The sequence below is a fragment of the Dreissena polymorpha genome, chromosome 1 (assembly GCF_020536995.1).
Source record: "Dreissena polymorpha isolate Duluth1 chromosome 1, UMN_Dpol_1.0, whole genome shotgun sequence".
NCBI lineage: Eukaryota > Metazoa > Mollusca > Bivalvia > Myida > Dreissenidae > Dreissena > Dreissena polymorpha.
In genome coordinates this window covers 182,543,205-182,564,824 of record NC_068355.1, presented here as the reverse complement: position 1 = coordinate 182,564,824, position 21,620 = coordinate 182,543,205, and the positions used below count along the sequence as shown (strand labels likewise).

General features: G+C 36.3%; 1 long non-coding RNA gene across 4 annotated transcripts; it reads left to right on the top strand.

The window, feature by feature from the left end:
* The first annotated feature begins 584 nt into the window (after positions 1–584).
* On the top strand, positions 585–20,990 carry LOC127864204 (uncharacterized). 4 transcript variants are annotated; one of them, XR_008041570.1, is made up of 8 exons: positions 585–937; positions 4,317–4,382; positions 7,131–7,283; positions 8,197–9,046; positions 12,334–12,811; positions 16,193–16,436; positions 17,166–17,331; positions 20,898–20,990. It is a non-coding gene; the product is annotated as an uncharacterized LOC127864204 (long non-coding RNA). The 4 variants fall into 4 exon arrangements; XR_008041571.1 differs by lacking the exon at positions 20,898–20,990 and adding an exon at positions 18,220–19,070 and having other exon boundaries at positions 17,166–18,023; XR_008041569.1 differs by lacking the exon at positions 20,898–20,990 and adding an exon at positions 18,171–19,070 and having other exon boundaries at positions 17,166–18,023.
* The last annotated feature ends 630 nt before the right edge of the window (positions 20,991–21,620 follow it).

Genomic DNA, 21,620 nt, shown 5'->3' with positions numbered 1-21,620 from the left:
TGTTCAAATGTATGTTTTAATTTCATTGTAATTATAGTAGTATTTTCATTAAAACATTTTGCTATTGAAATTGGTTTGGTAACAAACTAGCTAGAAAAGTGTCAATAACTGTTGTTTTGAATATTATTTTTCTTGTTATAAACACCTGAAAAACACAAATAACGTTGTAACACGGCGCATGAATTATGTCTGCTTTGGTCAATTTCACTCATTTCAGTACATAGTTATCACATGTATACTTGTGTGGGAAATCTATTCATGCTGCACATAGTAACATGGTATAAACATGTTGATTGAACTGTGCAATTGTTTTTGTATGTGTAATTGTTTCCATCTGAGTAATTGTTTTGCTTCAATTCTTATCTAACTCACCAGTCGCATTTCAACATGTCAAACGTTAACACAATAGCTCTGCTACTGAAGTTTAATGTCATACTTAACTATGAAATCATTGAAATGTATGCATCTGTAAAGGCCTATTTATAACAACATATGCGTAATACAATATCACTGCAGTATGTTTAATTAGATTATTTAACATTTACAGTAATTCAATATCTTGATGTTACTCTGTTTTGCAGTATACAAGTGTGCTGTGAATCCCACAGGGGACAGGCTGTACATCATCAGCTCCAGGCAGGACAAGCTTCTCACCCTGGCCAGGGATGGCACACTCCTGGCTACATTCACAGACCGAGCACTAGAGCACCCATCTGGTCTACATGTGACCCCTGCAGGCCAAGTGCTGGTCTGTGGAGACTGGTCTGACACTGTACTACAGGTGGGCTGGGGGGGAGAGAGTAAGCTGGCTACGCTGGCTAAACAGAAGGATGGAGTGTGGTGGCCACAGTCAGTCTGCTACAGCAGCACCACATCATCCATCATTGTGGGACAGCAGGACACCATCCTGGTGTTCAGAGTGGAATAGTGTGTACATGTATGTATTAGTTGTTGTAATTAGTGATTAGTATTTCAAGGACAATGTGTTGTTTAGCATACGAGCATAATAGTGTGTGATGTTACAATACAACATTAGTGTGTAGTTAAAGATACAAATAATTTATGTACACATATTCTTAGCTGATTACACATTGTGAGGGGTTTTGTTTGAACATTAGATTTTTTGCATATTATGTTGTTGGCATAACATTTTTGTCATTATGGTCCTAAATTTTAGTTCTTGTAAACTTTGCATGAAAAAACAAAGCTTTTAAAATGAAAATTTAATATTTGTACATAGATGCACATGTACATAGCAACGGGGCTATTTTTAGACTTTAATTTCTATAAATACCATGCCATGTAAGAAATGTAAATGGATGAATACTGTTATTTATAAAGTATGAAATTGTTTAAGTAATCTTTCGAGTAGTATATATTGATACTTTTCGCAATATTTACAGAAAGGTTACACTTTTTATGCACCCTTTCGAAGAAGAGGGGGTATATTGTTGTGCACATATGTCCGTACGTCCGTCCGTCCACCAGATGGTTTCCGGATGATAACTCAAGAATGCTTTTGTCTAGGATCATGAAACTTCATAGGTACATTGATCATGACTGGCAGATGACCCCTATTGATTTTCAGGTCACTTGGTCAAATGTCAAGGTCACGGTGACTCAACTTAGAAAAATGGTTTCCGGATGATAACTGAAGAACGCTTACGCAGTAGGATCATGAAACTTTGTAGGTACATTGATCATGACTCGCAGATGACCACTATAGACTTTCAGATCACTAGGTCAAAGGTCAAGGTCACTGTGACTTGAAATATTTAAACGGTTTCCGGAGGATAACTCAAGAACGCTTATGCCTAGGTTCATGAAACTTCATAGGTACATTGATCATGACTCGCAGATGACCCCTATTGATTTTCAGGTCATTAGGTCAAAGATCAAGGTCACGGTGACTCACCTTAGAAAAATGGTTTCCAAATGATACATGTAATTCAAGAACGCCTATGCCTAGGATCATGAATGTTCATAGGTACATTGATTATGACTTGCAGATGACCCCTATTGATTTTCAGGTCACTAGGTTAAAGGTTACAGTGCCAAAAAATGTATTCACTTGATGGCTGCCACTGCAACTGACAGCCCATATGGGGGCATGCATTTTTTACAAACAGACCTTGTCAAATGTGAGATTTATTAATGTGTCGTCAGCGTTTGACACTAACGGAAGTCCGGGAGTCCGAGACACCTTAAAAGGAGACTCGGACGCCTTGTTTTTGCGTCATGGGAGTCCGTCGGACTCCTTTAAAATCTTTGAATTTTTACAAAAAATCAGTTGATTACTTTATTTGTTTGGCAAGATCAGAATGTCCGAACTTTTGTGGATCCGAAAAATGTGCCACAAATCATTCTGCTTGAACACATGGACAAAAACAAAAAAATCCAAAACTATTTATTTTGGTTCCCTGTCAATGTCTGTGCATGTAGTAATAGAGGAACATGCAAACTATGAAACGGTCGTGGCCGTTCTTTTTCACTGATATTTTTGCTGTAGTAAATTAGCTTCGCCAAACAGTTTTTCGTTACTATAAATATCAACAAATACCCGATTTTTTTTCTGCGTAGCTGTTTAACGTCACTTTTGACCTTAGGTGACCTTAAGGTTACATTCATAAAAATGCCTGCGGCTACCCACGAATGAATATACTTCATTTAGTCTGATTTGAGAATACCGCCAGAACATTGGAAACATGGCCGCATTTTTCTAACACTGTTTTACTACGTGTTCAGCATGAAACAATTTTATTTCTTATGAAAAGGCATGATAGATAAAACAGTTTCACACTCAACTCTTTACATCAATATAATTTGTGTGTAGATTCTACACCTTTGTCAGTTCGTGGTTAGTGTGTGTTAATGTCAGAGTTTATATACAGGTCTTCGCTGCGTCTTCACGACTACATTATGTGCTGACCGGACCATGATAAATATTATTTTTAATTAATTTAACAAGAATTATTCCATCATATTGAGTAATGTATTAAGCATGAGCGTGACGATTCTCGATACTGTTAATACTCGAATCAAATACCAATGCCCGACAAACCACTAAAACAGGTTTGTTCAAAGAATGCGCGTATAAATATTTAAAATATGTACGGATACTTCGCGTATGGGCGGTTGACTCATATGTTTTAATGTCACTTCCGTTATTCTTTTGGTTTTCTGTTTTATATCTATAGGTTTATAAACAGCAATATGTAATAATGTAAAATAAGCCACAAAAACTCCGCGTAACATCCCGTACTGCCTGTTATGCAGCTAAGAACTGCACAGAAAAAGACATTCGCTTTCCTTGATCTCATTCATTGAACTCTTTACCTTTCATAAACTCCAACCACAATCAACGCCGTTAATCTTTTTTGAAGATATTTCTTGTTATACATTGTACGTTTTATGGCCCCAAGGTACTGAAGATGGGACCGGCTGCTTATCATTTGAGCGTGAATGCCCCGTGTCACTATCGATTGATGATTTCAGTGGTTTATTGCAGTTTGTAGGCATTGTCATACCAACCACACTAACCAGTTCCTACCATGCTCACCTCCATGATAAAATATCGTGGCAAGTTACTTAAGAGACTGATGATGGCAACAGGGTGTAATCCTCGTGGATATTGTGCTTTGCATGCAAAATATTGTCTAAACATGTTTTCATGGTGTAAAAACCTAATGCTGAAATTACAATAAATTTAGAATTATATTACGTTTCCAAATTTCCACGTTCTTGGAGATTATAAGGAATATATATAAAGCAATGACAAATATAGGGCTGTAGCACCCTTGCGATGAGATTTAGTAACTATGACACTAACAAAACAGAAGGCTCCGATGTTTTTTAACCCGAATATCGAGGTTATACAAGCAATCATATTGCATAATAGAAATTAGTATATGTTGAAATCTTACAATGATTAAGTAAATTATTAACTTAAATATCACTTGAATGCGTTAAATATTTGCAATTTGATATAACAAATATTAAACAGCAATCACTTACAACTTCGATCTTAAAACAAACATACCATAAACATTTAATATTTCATGGATTTACATGTGTTAATGGCCGAAAATATTATATAAACAAGTGTGTTAATTGTTGGACTCCTTGAAATCTGTCCGGACTCCTAAATTTCAAAAGTTAGGAGTCCTTGGACTCCTTACTCAGATTAGTTAGTGTCGAACACTGGTCGTATTTTATGCTGTTGAACATTTGTTATTGATTTTCATTACATTTATATAAATATGTGTGAGTCCTAAATATAAATACAATAAATACATCAATCTATTCTGCTTCTCCAGTGTCTGCTGAGTCAGGACAACAATGATGAGGATGTGGTGGACAAGAATGGCCTGAGAACGCAGAAGGTAAAATAGATGTTTTAAATGTCAGGCCTTTTCTTGGCCACTTTGGGAAAAAAATGCAATTTTGGGATTTTGACATTTTTTGTGTGAAAAGTCCATTGATTTCAGCAAAACTAATATAATATAACTCTTTGTAATACTTCAAATTATAAAAATAAAATCATAGTATGATAGTAATATACTTTTCTAGATTTAATTGAAATATAATTGAGATATATTAATCATTAGGCACTAATTAAAAAAAGAAAAACGCTATTTGTATGGGTCCGTTTCACTTACCCATAGATATACAAGGAAAAGGCATGCTTGTTTATTTCCTATGTATTAAGAATGCAAAACAGATGAGGTGGAAAAGAACAGTATGAATTTACATAAGGTAAACTATCCTCTTTAATTGTTTGTAAACTGTAAACCATTTATATTTGTCTGCATGATATTTCCTTGTTGAAAAGACTTTCGTGGACACAGTAGTTAATGCGTGGATTGCTCAGTTTGGACAAATAAATGAGGAATTTGTGTCAGTGTGTTTGTGTTAAATTTGTGGATCTGTAAAGCCTTACAATCAATACACAATAATGTCCCAATAATAATAATGATTTGACTGTGTACCTCCCTATTAAGAATAATAAAGATGAATTGGACAATACTGATATGATTTAACAAAAGGTAAAATGACTTATTTTATTTGAGGATCCATAACGCAAACCCTTCTTCAGATCGGAGCTTTCCAAACGTGAGTAACAGAGAATTTCAAAATGGGATTCAAAGTAAGCATTGTTCTGTGAAAAGGGGGCTTAATGCATTCAAATTAATTCAGGGACAATATTTTCCGCTTTTGATGAATTTTTGTTTAAAGGAAATTTCTTCTAAATAAAAATCAAATCTAGGCGATAATTGTCGTCCCAGGTTAGCCTGTGAGGACAGCACAGGCTTATATGGGACGACACTATATGCACATGCATTAAGCCCAATTTTCCCAGAACAAGGCTCATGTTCTTAAGTCGAAATTTATTTGAAAAAAATGCAATAATGCATGTACAATAAAAAATGTATGAAGAGAACCTACATGTATTAGGACTTGTTCACAGATTAGTAGAATGGCAATTTTTTACATAATTATAATATTCAGCAAGTAATATTTAGATTGTATTAAAACTAAGGAATACACCTGACTGAGAAACAATATATATATATATATATATATATATATATATATATATATATATATATATATATATATATATATATATATATATATATATATATATATATATATATTAAAAATAAATAAAATAAAGCATTACAAACACTTTTTGCAGAAAATGTTATATATCAGAGCTCCAGATAAGGGCCGTACAGCCGTAAATACGCCTTTTTCATGAAGATTTACGCATTTATTTTTATAAACTGGAAGTACAATTACGACATTAATATCCATTTTACGCATTTAAGAAAAACATCTGGCCGTACCGATACGTCTGCGTCAGCGCGGCGTGATTTGTTGGTCTCTAACCTAACGGCGCTTTTCGTTAATTTAAATTACCGAAAAGTTGTAGACTGGGTTCATATATTATTGTCTATTCTGTCGCGTGATTTCCTGTAACTTGTTAATCCGTCAAAAACGATATATCTGCGCGCAATTGAATGCCGGCTTAACCGAAAGCGGCTCAAAACAACACTTTGTTGTCATATAATGACTACACACAGTGTTTTCTAACCATCCTGACATTAAATCTGTAAACCCAGAAAAAGACATTGTCGCCCCGATATTAAACGATTTGATTGCATCGGTGGCGTAAAACGTTAGAAAACACGATGGGAAACAGATGAGACAGTGAAATAAGTGTTCATTTACTTAGCTTACTAGTTGGCTTGTGTTTTCTTGTCAAGAAAAATGAAGAAATAGTATTAGTCATGAGTTTTAATGTGTAGTTGTATAAGCATCATAATTCAGAATGGAAAACCTCATACAGTAACTGTTTAAGAAGCTACATATATTTATTATAATTGCTGCAAATGTTTCTGTAAAGTCAGTTATACACCCTTCAATATCCAAGAACACGGGTAGTACAGTACTACCTGTATTTTTGGATATGGTAGTACAGGTACTAATTGATTTTAAGCGTTACTCCTTTTCTTTCTGTCAGTGGCAGTACCGTTACTAATTTCACAAATCCTTATCTGGAGCTCTGATATATGAATTTTAAAATCGCTTTTATTTGTGGGACATTAATAAATGTTCATTTCATGGATTTACTGATACACAAATTAAATTCACAAACATAACAAAAAATCAAGTACAGATTCCTTTGTTTTACAAAATAAAAAATCCACAAATTTACTTAAAGACGTTTGTAACAGAATTTTACTCCCAGGCAAATGTGGACAGCCATTTATTTCCTTCTGTATAAAGTACACATTCAAGGCATTTGCTTATACGCTTGCGGACTAATTGGCACTGACACTGCAAATTAGCAAAAACGCATATAAAATAATAATTTGATGGGTTTGTGCAATTAAGTTTTATGCAATGAAAACAACCCATTATTTCCAAATTTAAAAAAAATCTAAGAATTTTGCAAATGTCATTAATAATCACAGTAATTACAGTAATTATTCCTAATTGATGTCATAAGGGGCATTTAGCTAATTTGACCCAAAGCATTCGCTGGCGTTTTACTTACGTACTATATGTAGTTCAAAAGGCTGACTAGGCCAACATATTTTATATTGGTTTCCTCCACATTACAGCAACTGCTTAGCACAGAAGATGACTGTCTGACGAAAGGCTCAGCCGTATCACAGTCCAGTGATGAGGGGGGATGATGCTGTCGTTCCATGTCTTAAGATTGCATCATGAAAGCTGAAACTTGGAAGGGAGAGAACTGAAGATCTGCAACAGCAGTGAGTTGTTTACCTCAAGTCACTGTTTAATTAATTTAGCTGACATTAACAAGGGAGAGAACTTTTGATCTGCACCAACAATGAGTTGTTGCCCTTATTGCTATTAAGTTTATGAAGCTGAAACTAACAAGGGATATAACTGTAGATCTGCACAAGCAGTGAGTTGTTGACCTTTAGTTCCCTTCTAATTATGTTTACCACTGTTTGTTGATTTACTTTTAAATGTTTGTCTATTGAAACATATATCTAAACTAAAACACCTTTGGGGCATTTTAAAAGCTAAGTGTTTAATTGAATAAGTACCATTAGAAAACATTACATTTTCCATAATGTTTGTGTTGTTATGCAGGACAGAACTGGCAAACAAAAATAAATGAGCCGTGCTGTGGGAAAATGGGGCTTAAATCATGTACTCAAATTGTTTTTCCATATTCGTATGCACAGTGCGCAGACTAATAGGGACAACACTTTCCTCTTCAAAGGTATTTTTCGTTAAAAGGAATTGTCCTTTTTATAAAACTCCAGTCTAGTGGGAAAGTGTCCTACCTGATTAGCGTATGTGGACTTGACATGCTTATCTGAGACGACAACACTTAATTTTAATGAGCTGCATATTGATTTACGAAATTACATCTCTTCAAGTTGTGAAAAAAATCGTTATTATGAATTTACAGGTTAATATAACATTGACCAACACTTTTAATGTTTTAATACGAAATGGTTTGATTGAATAAATTATCATGCTTTTTTGGGCAAGGAACCAATGAAATGCCTGATTAAAAATTGATGAAAATGAAATGTATCTGTTGAAAACCTTCACATCCTATCCAATAAAGAGGCATAGTTTGTTATAGAGTGTTATATGAACTTTTTTGTTAATGTTTCATATCACCCATGGTGCTGTTGATTTCAGGTGAGCATGAGCATTGTTATCGAGTTGACATGGCAACGGCACCAGTCGGACCCCCAGGAGCCTCAGTCCAGGACAACCCTTCCCCTCCCATGACCCATAGCTCTACCCCTTTGACCTCCTGCCTCAAAGCTTTGTTGAACAATACCAATCTGCTGGAATGTCTGAGCATCTCCGTGTCGATCAATAAGCACTCGAACCTTAGTAGTTTGTTAAGCTCCAGTGCCGAAAAATAAAAAGTTGGATAACTTGTTACATGCTTTATGGGACTAACAAAGCAACAGCGAATAATGGGAGAAAATCAAGAAACAGTTGAAGAGTTAAAATTGGAAGCATAAGCTATCCACGGGGGCTACTTCTGATTTCAGTAGTCGTAATGGACCATCCTGATTTGTCCTCTAATGCGTCCCAAATGTTCAGACGAACGTGCTTTTTACGCAGTTGCTGAAAAAAAAACTTTGTTATGAACACTCATAGCATGATGAATACATCGGGTGTGGTTCAGGCACAAATTCAGCCCATCCTCGTTAACAAGGTGCTTAAGGTGCACCCATCAGGGTTTGTTACGAGCACTTCACACTCCAAGACAAAACGGCCTGGCATTGATTAGACACTAGATAAAGTGTTGAAAAATGACAGCAGTTTTGTTGTGTGGCCAAGTATGCCCTTTTACTCTTAACCTGACATTAGGTAGAACTCAAACTCGGCCCTCAGCAATATCAGCGAGGCTAGCAGTTTTGTTGTTTGGTCCAGTAAGCCCTTTGACTCTCAACCCGACATTAGGTAGAACTCAAACTCAATCCTCAGCAATATCAGCGAGGCCAGCGTGTCATCTCGCCTTCTTCAGCCTCAGGTGAGACCTTACAGTTTTATTTATTTTGAAAATTAGGGCTGATAATTAAGTCCTTTTTAATCTTAAAACGTCTATATTTTAACATACAAGTAATTACTGGCTAAAATTCCCAATTGACAGTTTGCCATAAAAATGGACACTTTTCACAGAGCTAGCCCCTCTAGCACATGTCTAAGTCTTTTAGAACAATTACTGGCTTTATATTCTTATTTCACTAAGTTATTACTATTTTGAAGTTATAGATGTTATAAATATTGTTTATGTTGTTTATTTCACAAAAACTGTGAAACCATTTATTTTCGTCAGCTCGAAATTGTGTGTTAAAGAAAAATGACTATTTCATCAGCACTTCAATTTATTAATTTATGATTAAACAAAATTAACAAAATTGTGTCAGTAAATACCCGGTTCGTTTGTAGTACATTTCCGCGATAAATTTCGGTGGGAAAAAGGGGAAAACCCTTGGGAGTAACTTGCAGGAGGTAGACCATGTTAAGCACATGTAAATTAACTCTTTTATTATCAGGTTATTTTTTTGTTTGTTATTGTTCGCTGTAGTTACTTGCCCTTCCTTACTGTATGCCATTAACAAGTTCATTGTTAAAAATTAAGCTGATGGGAAGGACTGAATAACTGTTTACATACCATTTTTATGCCCCCCTTCGAAGAAGTGGGGGTATATTGCTTTGCTCATGTCGGTCGGTCTTTCTATTGGTCGGTCTGTCGGTCTGTCCACCAGGTGGTTGTCAGACGATAACTCAAGAACGCTTGGGCCTAGGGTCATGAAACTTCATAGGTACATTGATCATGACTCGCAGATGACCCTTATTAATTTTGAGGTAACTAGGTCAAAGGTCAAGGTCACTGTGACCCGAAATAGTAAAATGGTTTTCGGATGATAGGTCAAAGGTCAAGGTCACTGTGACCCGAAATAGTAAAATGGTTTTCGGATGATAGGTCAAAGGTCAAGGTCACGGTGACCCGAAATAGTAAAATGGTTTTTGAATGATAACTCAAGAACGCATACGCCTAGGATCATGAAACTTCATGGGTAGATTGATCATGATTCGCAGATGACCCTTATTAATATTGAGGTAACTAGGTCAAAGGTCAAGGTCACTGTGACCACTGTGACCGAAATAGTAAAATGGTTTTCGGATGATAACTCAAGAACGCATATGCCTAGGATCATGAAACTTCACAGGTATCATGACTCCCAGATGACCCCTATTGATTTTGAGGTCACTAAGGTAAAAGGTCAAGGTCACGGTGACCCAAAATAGTAAAATGATTTACGGATGATAACTCAAGAACGCTTTTGCCTAGGATCATGACACTTCATAGGTACATTGATCGTGACTTGCAGATGACCCCTATTGATTTTCAGGTCACTAGGTCAAAGGTCAAGGTCACAGTGACAAAAAACGTATTTACACAATGGCTGCCACTACAACGGACAGCCCATATGGGGGGCATGCATGTTTTACAAACAGCCCTTGTTCTAATATTAATATATATCCTATAATTGAATATAATTTATGGCAATTTATAACAGAATGTTTAACTACATGTATATAAGACAATAATGTCAATGAATTAAACAAATCTGAATTGATACACAAACATTAGATAATAGTAATTGTAGGTAAACGCAAACAATCAAACACGCATTAATACGTGTTTTATTTCTTTGTAATTAAAATACAGAATGTATATCAGTCAGTTGTTGATCATAAAGCGTTATTGTCTTTGATCCAGTTCCGCGGTTTGCCTGCAACACCCCTGAAAAACACACAACGGATAATACAGTTGTAAACAATTAGCGCTGATCATTACTATTGTACCTTAGTGAAGTCAATGTTTTCGATACAGCTTTTGGATTGTAATTGGATTTGATTATTATTTAAATCAGAGCCCAGATGTTTGCGAGAAACAATGGCGCTATATTGCTTTTATATCCTAATGCACACAATTTCAACACTAGAAGTGAAACTTTAAATCAAAGGTGTGTCCTACAAAAAGATGCCATATAATGTAGATACACTGTATAACTGCATGTAGTATCTATTCAATATCACTTACATTGCATAGTTTCAACCAGAATAGGCAGTAATGACTATTAAAAGTATAAAAATCCCCTGTAGCAAGATAGAATGTGGTACACTAAATTCACCACAGACGCCAATCTGTATTTCTGTATCTGTGTCTAATCCATAGCTAAACGTGTGTGATCAAGTACTCATACACTTACAGTACTCAACTCACATCTATTTGTTTCTTAAGATATGCTATACAGCTGTATAGTCTCACATTTAAAGTTGAAAAAAGTATCACGTGTAATGTTGTATAGTCTCACATTTAAAGTTGTATGGTTTCACCTTTAAAGGTGTACAGTGTAACATTTTAATTTGTATAGTCACACATTTAAAGTTGTATAGTCTCAAATGTAAAGTTGTATATGTTCACTTTTAAAGAAGTACAGTCTCACATTTTAAGTTGTGTAGTGTCACATTTAAAGTTGTATTGCTCAATCTCATATTAAAGGGGCCATCCAACAGATTTTGGCATGTATTGAATGAAGCATGTCATTAAAGGCTTTATGTGCAGCTCAATGAGATACACATGCATGTCAAGTATCAAGTTGCTTGCTTCAATATTGCAAAAGTGACATTTAATGAGTGATTTTGACCCATAGATTTGACCTTTGACCTTGACCTTGATCTTTTACAACTCAAAATGTGCAGCTCCATGAGATACACATGCATGTGTTAAAGTTGGAGCAAACCAACAGACCAACAGACGGATCAACAGACAGGGCAAAACCAATATGTCCTCCACTATAGTGGTGGGGGACAAAAAAATAACCTTCCACAGGGCTCGAACAACTGATCCCTGGAGTCCTGGAGTTAAAAGTCTCCCGCCTAGACCACTCAACCATCCATGTTCATGCTTAGAGCGGATGTATTTTTACCTATATAAGCAATACTCGTAGTTTCCCATAATATAACAACAACATAACTTTCCAAACTATTCAACCGTTTCGCATCGCACGACGCTTTGTCTTCAAATTGTCAAAAGATGCATAATAATTAATGGAAATTTAAAAGCATGATAAATTGTCAGTATTACTATTTCCTCAAAAATATCATAAAAAACAAAAATTTGCGAATCTGAAACAACTTTTTTTAATGATGTCAATGTACCAATCTGTTGGACGGCCCCTTTAAAAGTTATGCAGTCTCACATTTGAAGTTGTTTTATCTCACATGTTAAGTTTTCCTTTTCAGCAAACAGTATTAGCCAACAAGACAAACATCATTGAAGTGAATGTTGATGGCAATCCGCACCCCCTTCTTCAACAAATACTACAACTCGCTCAAGACATTAAGTAGCAAGACGTCTTGCATCAGCCTAGCACCCACATCTTCTCCAATGTTGGCTTCACACAGCAGAGCCTTGATGAGTCCGACTATCATTGCTGGACATGGACAACTTGTTCCAGACGAGTTGCTCAAGTGGAAAAGATTTGTCATTATACAGCAGATAGAGCAGGCGTTAAGTATCTTTCTGTAAATGTGACTGACCTCGATATGTTTTTCTGAAATAATGTGAACCTGACGCCCAAGGAGCAGTCTGTGATTGACGCCATTTAGCAGCAGCTGTTTACTGACATGCTCGGTTTTGGGTTTGTTGACTTTGGCATCTGGACTTGCACCATCTCTGTCTGTATCCCATTAACAGCAGCAACAGCATTAACAACAACAGGTAGTAGTTCAGCCTAGCTCTGTGAAAACAGGGCTTAATGCATGGGAATAGTGTTGTCCCAGAAAAGCATGTAAAGTTTGCTCAGGCAAATCAGAGACAAAACTTTGTGAATAAACCTTTAAACTAAAAATCACATAAAAGCAGAAAATGTCATAACTGATTAGATGTACAGACTACGCAGGCATATGTGGGAAATTATAGTTTAGGCTTATTAAGTCCAGTTTTTAAAGAGTTTAGAGTTTCACATTTATTTCATGTAACATTAGTTCGACTTTTTCCTGACCTTTTTAGAGAAAAGTACCTGTGACTAATTGGGAATTTTGTGTTTGTAGATTGGTCAAACTGAGTGAATACATACATATAACAGTTGATTTAATATACGTTTAAATTATAAAGGGTCAAGACATATTTCCATACATTTTGGGCTGAAATTCAGCCCTAAACCAAATGTTTTAGTATTTTTCACTAACTTATAACACAAAAATTCCCTTGCATAACTACCACAAAATAATTTTGTAATGCTGTCACTTGAGTGGTAATGATCTGATCTATTAAGTTACACATAGAGCAGTTGTTGAGTGACTTGTCTGTTAACGTCAGTTACCGTAATGATCTTGAATAATTTGAACATAACGCCAAGAGCAGTTGTTAAAAGCCAATACACACTCAAAATCATCGAATATTTCATACAATATTTCGAAACGTAAAGTTAGCACATACAAAATCAGTGTTTCTTAAAGCAATAGCTAAAATTTCAATGCTAGATGTAGTCTGGTAATATAGATTTAATAAGATACAAAATGGTCTTTGTGGGACAATATGTTCAACACAGGTTCATGTGCTATGTAAGTTTTCGTGTGTCGCATAAATAGATATCATTGTGGGAAATCAAAATGGAAAATATTGTGTAAAAAAAAAAAATAAGCATTTTATATCTCGTGTATTTTATGTAACTTACATTGTCTCCATTCAGCACGAGCTGTTGTTGGACATTGCCGGGTTTGGGGTGGCGACGTCAGTGTCGGGACTCGCTCCAACTCTGTCTATAGCTTGGTTGCAGCAGCACCAGCAGTGGCAACAACAATAATAAATGCAAGTAGTCATTGAGTCAGAGTCTTGGAAAATAGTGCTTAATGAATGTGAGTGTAAAGTGTCTTCCCAGATTAGCTTTAACTTGTTTTCTGCGAAGAAGACACTTCATTTAAACAAAAAATCCATAAATGCGGAAAGTGTTGTCCTTGTTTATCCTCTGTGGACTCATCTGGGATGACACTTCATGCACATGTTGTCCTTGTTTATCCTCTGCAGACTCATCTGGGATGACACTCCATGCACATGTTGTCCTTGTTTATTCTCTGTGGACTCATCTGGGATGACACTCCATGCACATGTTGTCCTTGCTTATCCTCTGTGGACTCATCTGGGATGACACTTCATGCACATTAAAGTGTTGTCCTTGTTTATCCTCTGGACTCATCTGGGATGACACTTTATGCACACATTGTCCTTGTGTATCCTCTGCAGACTGCACAGGCTCATCTGGGATCACACTTCATGCACATGCATTAAGGCATGTATTCCCAGAACAAGGCTCATATAGTTCTACAAACCTTCTTCTGATCTTTGTGGGGAAAAGCTATGAAAAGTGTGTTTTTAAATTGGCCAAAGTGGGTGAATAAATACCTTATCTAACAGTTTACATCAAACCCGGTTTTAATCATTCAAGGTGGGGGCATAGTTTTTTCTGTTTTGGGGCGAAAATGCAGCAAATAAAAAGGCGTTGTATTGGAATTACCTTGGACATTGTGTCTGTTACTTCTTATATGTGTGCCTGTTGGTATGTTCATTATTACCCAGTAACAAATTAAAGAGGGGGTATATTGGAATCACCCTGGCCATATGTATGTCTGTTCGTAAACACAAGCTTATCCGCAGGCATTATTCTACTAATAATTCCATGTAAATACAGACAAATTAGATGATTTCAATTAAGAATCATTTAAATTTATTTCAACTAAAGAAAATGCAGATTGATTTCAATTATTGAACATTCAGATACATTTCAAGGAATAATGCTACACTTAAGGAATATGTTTTTAAGTGTACATTAAACACGTATGATGTTTAATTTGATATGCAAAGGTCCATCATTTCTCTTAAAACAACATAAGCTAAAGTTGAGAGAGAGAAAGATAGGTTACAACAGCAAGACATGCAAACATTGATGCTATAGCTTCAATAGCAACATCAGCAGAAGCAACAACAGTGTTCACAATTAAGCAATCAACAGTTTTATGGACAACGGCCTTTAAATGTATGAGACTTACTAATTTTGAGACTCACTTTTGTTGAATATTTTGTTTTATTATTGATTTAATTATGATAATTTAATAGATTGTCATGTACTGTTAACATGTTAACCATGTATAACCAGAAACCATGTATAATGCGCACCCAATTTAAAATTGTACACATGGCCTCTAGTATATATATTTATGATACTACTATGCATTTTTTGCAGATATGCACTCAGAATAGTGTTGTACCAATGTAAAACTTGCAATTAAGTTGAAATTCAGGGGTTTACATCTGCGTTTACTGCATGATCAATGCAGCATTCTGATTATGTCCTTGGACCTTGATGAACCAACTACATCTACAAATTAACGCATGTTTCATTAATTTTCATGACTGTGTTACTCTTCCATTCACTAGTTGCAATTCGACATTATTGTTTTGCGCCAACTTTAGCACTGGTTGCTTTCATTTGTCTTTGCCAAAATGGCATCAATGTTTGCAGAAAGTATTACATGGGGCCATTCAACAAAAACAAAACCAGAAACAATAACGCATAACAGTTTTTGATTTTATAGAAAAACTTTGAGCGGCTACAAGTGGACTGCTGGTGTCCACTATAATGCCTGCTGTCTTAAGAACAAAGCTTTAGCTTGGATCATCATGACAGTTGTTGATAATGTTTGTGGTCATAATATCCTTAACCAGTTTAGTAACCAGCCAGCATGCCTGTAGCACTTCCAAAATATGACTCTTTAACTTAGAAACAATTGACCAAATTAAACTTTTCTGCTATTGCACTCACGATCAATGTAACCCAGTCTTTTAAACGGTTGTTGTCTTTCTGGTTTTGAGTGAACAATTGGGTTATCGGTCTGAAATGTTGTCCCTTGTCTGTGCATAAATGCCATCCGAATGTATGCAATAAGGTGTAATTATCTCAACAGTTCATACACTAAACTGTGTAGTGCTGTGTATTGTTTAAGTCCTGTGTCTTAATTTTAATGAAAGACCTTTTAGTGATGATCAGAATGATTTCCAGCAGATGCAACTTAAGTTCCACTGTGTTTATATTCGATTTTACAGGACATCTTATCAATGAACATGACGCCCTTTCCGGAATGAACAGTGGCACTGCGATTAATGTGAACCTTCAGAGAAAAGGAATTCTAGGACCAATATCACCCCAGTATCAATCAGGGCTCCAACAATAGCCGCCCCCCAGCCCAAGCCTTGTGAGCACTTGGGAAGGGGTCAAGATGTCCATGGGGTCTTAACTCTGTTGTCCCAGGGCTTCTCTCAGCAACAGTGGGAATACCTGGCGTCCCAGGTTAGCTGTAGATTCATGTTTCTAGCACGATGCAGGCTTTAATACAATTATTTTGACCACAGACCCCTACTGTTGCTCTTTCATTACTATTTGTATAGAGGACTTAGTTATCTCAAACAATTTAGGGGCATTGCATGAATGCTAAATAAATAATAAATATATCATTATACCTTGGTCTCGAAAGTTCAAAAGGGGAACAATAAGTCGCTGTCAGTTGCTTCGTCTGTTGGTCTACATAAAAGTTTGTGTTATAAGTTGGTGGAACAAACATTGTACACACCTCTTAAGCAATTGAATATTACATTCAACTGTGTCATCAACTTGAAGTACACAGATAGCATGCTTATATTCCCAACTTTAAAACACAAACAAGAATCATTAACCAAGTCTATCATATAATAATAGTGCTTATAGCATTTTCAAAATTATCGAGTACAATTTGTACAAATGTTGTATTATTTAGCCGTTATGAAAGTTGATTATAATCCATTTAAGGACAAATATTATTTTAAGTCATGTTAAATTTAACACCCCTTCATCAGGGGGCTATTTCGCTTGCTTAAACATTTTGAATAAATTATTTTTTGAATTGTGTTATCACATATAGTGATAATGCCAATTAATTTTAAGCTCGTCATTTCATAAAACTGTGAACAAGTCCCTAAAACAACTCTGAAGGTCATATTTCGTGGAGTTCAATTGATTTTTATCTCTATCTTCCTTTCAAAGCAGGGGATCTCACACTATAACAACGGTCACCTATAATTGTCTGGTGGCGTTCAGCTTCAGACGTTGCAAAATCAGCTTTATTGGTTCAGCGAGCCCACAGTATCCAAACAACAAAGGCATCCACACAGGAACAACAACAACATCACGCGGATCAGCCATCTCAAATGTATGGACAGCAGTTTATTGAAACGTTTGCTCAGTATGGAAAATACTGGGCTTATGCTTGAGCGTAAACTGTTGTCCCAGAGACTTTCTTTTAACGAAAACTACCATTCAAAAGGAAAGTGTCCTCCCTGATTACCCTGGTTAGACTGCACAATTTAGGCCAACACTTTAAGCACAGGCTTTAAGCTCACTTTTCCCAGAACAAGCCTTATATTTATATCCCATGTGCATGTTGCAAATTTCCATGAATCATTCCTTGTGATATCAAAGTATGCATATTACATTTTGTATTATCATACGTTTGTATGGATCATGTTAGGTACTTGTTGTTTACATATATATTTCCATATGAGCTAGGCTCTGGGAAAACCAGGCTTCATGTATGTGACCTCCACACAGGCTAATTAGGGAAGACAATTTCTGCTTCATGTATGTGCACTCCACACAGGCTAATCAGGGAAGACAATTTCTGCTTCATGTATGTGCACTCCACACAGGCTAATTAGGGAAGACAATTTCTGCTTCATGTATGTGCAGTTCACACAGGTTAATCAGTGAAGACAATTTCTGCTTCATATATGTACAGTCCACACAGGCTAATCAAGGAAGACAATTTCTGCTTCAAGTATGTGCAGTTCACACAGGCTAATCAGGGAGGACAATTTCTGCTTCATGTATGTGCAGTTCACACAGGTTAATCAGGGAAGACAGTTTCTGCTTCATATATGTGCAGTTCACACAGGCTAATTAGGGAAGACAATTTCTGCTTCATATATGTGCACTCCACACAGGCTAATCAGGGAAGACAATTTCTTCTTCATATATGTGCACTCCACACAGGCTAATTAGGGAAGACAATTTCTGCTTCATGTATGTGCACTCCACACAGGCTAATTAGGGAAGACAATTTCTGCTTCATGTATGTGCACTCCACACAGGCTAATTAGGGAAGACAATTTCTGCTTCATGTATGTGCACTCCACACAGGCTAATCAGGGAAGACAATTTCTGCTTCATGTATGGGTACTCCAAACAGGCTAATTAGGGAAGACAATTTCTGCTTCATGTATGTGCACTCAACACAGGTTAATCAGGGAAGACAATTTCTGCTTCATGTATGTGCACCCCACACAGGTTAATCAGGGATGACAATTTCTGCGGCATGTATGTGCAGTTCACACAGGCTTATCAGGGAAGACAATTTCTGCTTCATGTATGTGCAGTTCACACAGGTTAATCAGGGAAGACAATTTCTGCTTCATGTATGTGCAGTTCACACAGGTTAATCAGGGAAGACAATTTTTGCTTCATGTATGTGCATTTCACACAGACTAATCAAGGAAGACAATTTCTGCTTCATGTATGTGCAGTTCACACAGGCTAATCAGGGAAGAAAACTTCTGCTTCATGTATGTGAAGTCCACGCTGTTGCCATGCGACTCCCTGGTTAACAGCAGGTCACCCCTCCATACAATGTGGAATCACAGGTGGTTAGCGTGTGTCTCACATTTTAAGAAATAATACGATACACAACTCGCGTGAGCTACTCATTGTTGATCGGACCCGGTTAATGAAATTGTCAGGTGAAAAGACACACCATCGCAATGGACCAATGAAATCACTTGTGTGTTTATTATGTCAGCCAGTTGAAACGTATGTAAACAATGGTTTAAAACGGCGCTGGGCAGTTAGTTTTGATGCATAATGTAATGGCAAGAACTGTACGATAGTTTTTTTGTACATTTTATTAGCTTATCTATTTTTTGAAAAAAAATTATGAGCTTTTGTCATCACCTTGGCGTCTGCGTTGGCGCCCGGTTAAGTTTTGCGTTTAGGTCCACTTTTCTCATAAAGTATCAATGCTATTGCATTCAAACTTGGTACACTTACTAACTATCATAAGGGGACTGGGCAGGGAAAGTAAAATAACTCTGACATGCATTTTGACAGAATTATGTGCCCTTTTTATACTAAGAAATTTGAAATTTTTGGTTAAGTTTTGTGTTTAGGTCCATTTTATTCCTTAAGTATTAAAGCTATTACTTTCATACTTGCATCACTTACTAACTATCATAAGGGGACTGTGCAGGCAAAGATATGTAACTCTGACTGGCATTTTGACAGAATTATGTGCCCTTTTTATATTTAGAAAATTGAAAATTTGGTTAAGTTTTCTGTTTAGGTCCACTTTATTTCTCAAGTATCAAATCTATTGCTTTCATACTTGCAACACTTACTATCATAAGGGGACTGTGCAGGCAAATTATGTAACTCTGACTGGCATTTTGACATAATTATGGGCCCTTTATACTTAGAAAATTGTTAATTTGGATAAGTTTTGTGTTTTGGTCCACTTTACCCCCAAAGTATCATAGATATTGCTTTCATACTTGGAACACTCGCAAACTATCATAAGGGGACAGTAAAGGACAAGTTGCATAACTTCGGTTGTCATTTTTATGGAATTATGGCCCTTTTTAGAGTAAGTAACTTTGAATATATGGTAAAATTGTGTGCTTAGATCCACTTTACTTCTAAAGTATCAAGGCTATTGCTTTCAAACTTCAAATACCTTTTATGCTATCATGAGGGTACTGTACTTGGCAAGTTAAATTTTACCTTGACCATTGAATGACCTTGACTCTCAAGGTCAAATTATTAAATTTTGCTAAAATTGCCATAACTTCTTTATTTATGATTAGATTTGATTAATATTTTGACAAAACAACACTACCTGACATACCAATATAGACTCCACCCAAACCAACCCCCACGCCCCCCTCCGAATTCCCTCCCCAAATCCCCCCCATCAATTTTTGTTAAGATCATCTAATAAACGGCCACCACACCCTCACACTATACCCACCCCCCCACCCCCCCCCCGAATTTTTTTTTAAGTTATTTGTATTACTTTATTTTTGAAATACCATCCAACCATCCTACCCAAAAATCCCCCCCCCCCCCCCTCCCACCAAAAAAAAATTTTTTTTTATGCATGTTTTTGCAGTTTTGGAAGATAATGTAATAAATTACCACACACCCACACTATACACCCCTCTCACTCCACCCCTCCCTCCTTTGTGATTGAAATTGAGAAGGTCCCTTCACCTTTAAAAATAAAAATAGATGAGCGGTCTGCACCTGCAAGGCGGTGCTCTTGTTGAATTATGGTACTGAGGTTCGTGACATTTGCAGGGAAAATGCCCTTTAGAACGTGAAGATTTCAGTCTGAGATCGGTTCCGATTGACAACAAGTAGGTAACGCGTGTTGCGTATCGTGTTGTTTCTTAAACGTTGACCCAGCGTTCGTAAAAATCTTGCAAGATATGTACCTTTCCAGAAAGGAAATTCATTTCTGCATTGAATAAGACCAAGTTCGTGAAAATCGCTGCATAATTGATGAAGTTCTGGTTGTTCAAAGCGATGTACCCAGTTTTTGGGTGATTTTGAGTTAATTACCTTGTTATATATATTTGATATTGAACTTTTTTTTCAGAAAATTTTATTTTTTGTTAAAATTTGATTATTTATCATTCAAAATGATGTTTTAACTACTTTATATTATAGCTACACGCTAACAACCTGTGTGTGGAATCAATGGAGTCATCCCAGTCTGGTGGTCAAGCTCAGGTTCAAGGTCACGGCGATATGGGAATGTTTGAAAGGCGAGTTTTGTCTGTTTGCTTAGTTCCTATAAAATTGATTGTTATTGCAAGATTGGAAGTTGTTACTACCTACTTTACTATATGAACAATAATTAAGCATTAGTATGCCCTCTTTCAAAAAAGAGGGGTATATTGATTTGCTGGATGTCGGGCGGTCTTTTGGTAGACCAGTTCATTTCCGATCAAAAACTCGTCAATGGATTGACAAAATTTGCTTGAAACTTTACGTGTATTGCCCTTGGACAGTAGATGAACCCTATTGAAATTGGGGTCATGCGGTCAAAGGTCAAGGTCACTGTCACAATAAGTGTGAAAATCATTTATGATCAATAACTCATCACAATGGACCGATTGGCTTGATACTTCACATGTGCATTGACATTGAACAGTAGATGACTACCATTGAAATTGGAGTCACTAAGACAAAGATCAATTTCACTGTGACAATAAGTGGGAAATCTTTTCCGATAACGAACTCGTTAACAAATTGACTGATTGACTTGTTACTTCAGATGTGCATTGGCCTTGGATAGTAGATGACCCCTGTTGTAATTAGAGTCACTAATTCAAAGGTCAAGGTTACTGTCTCAATAAGCGTGAAAGTCTTTTCTGATAAATAACTCGT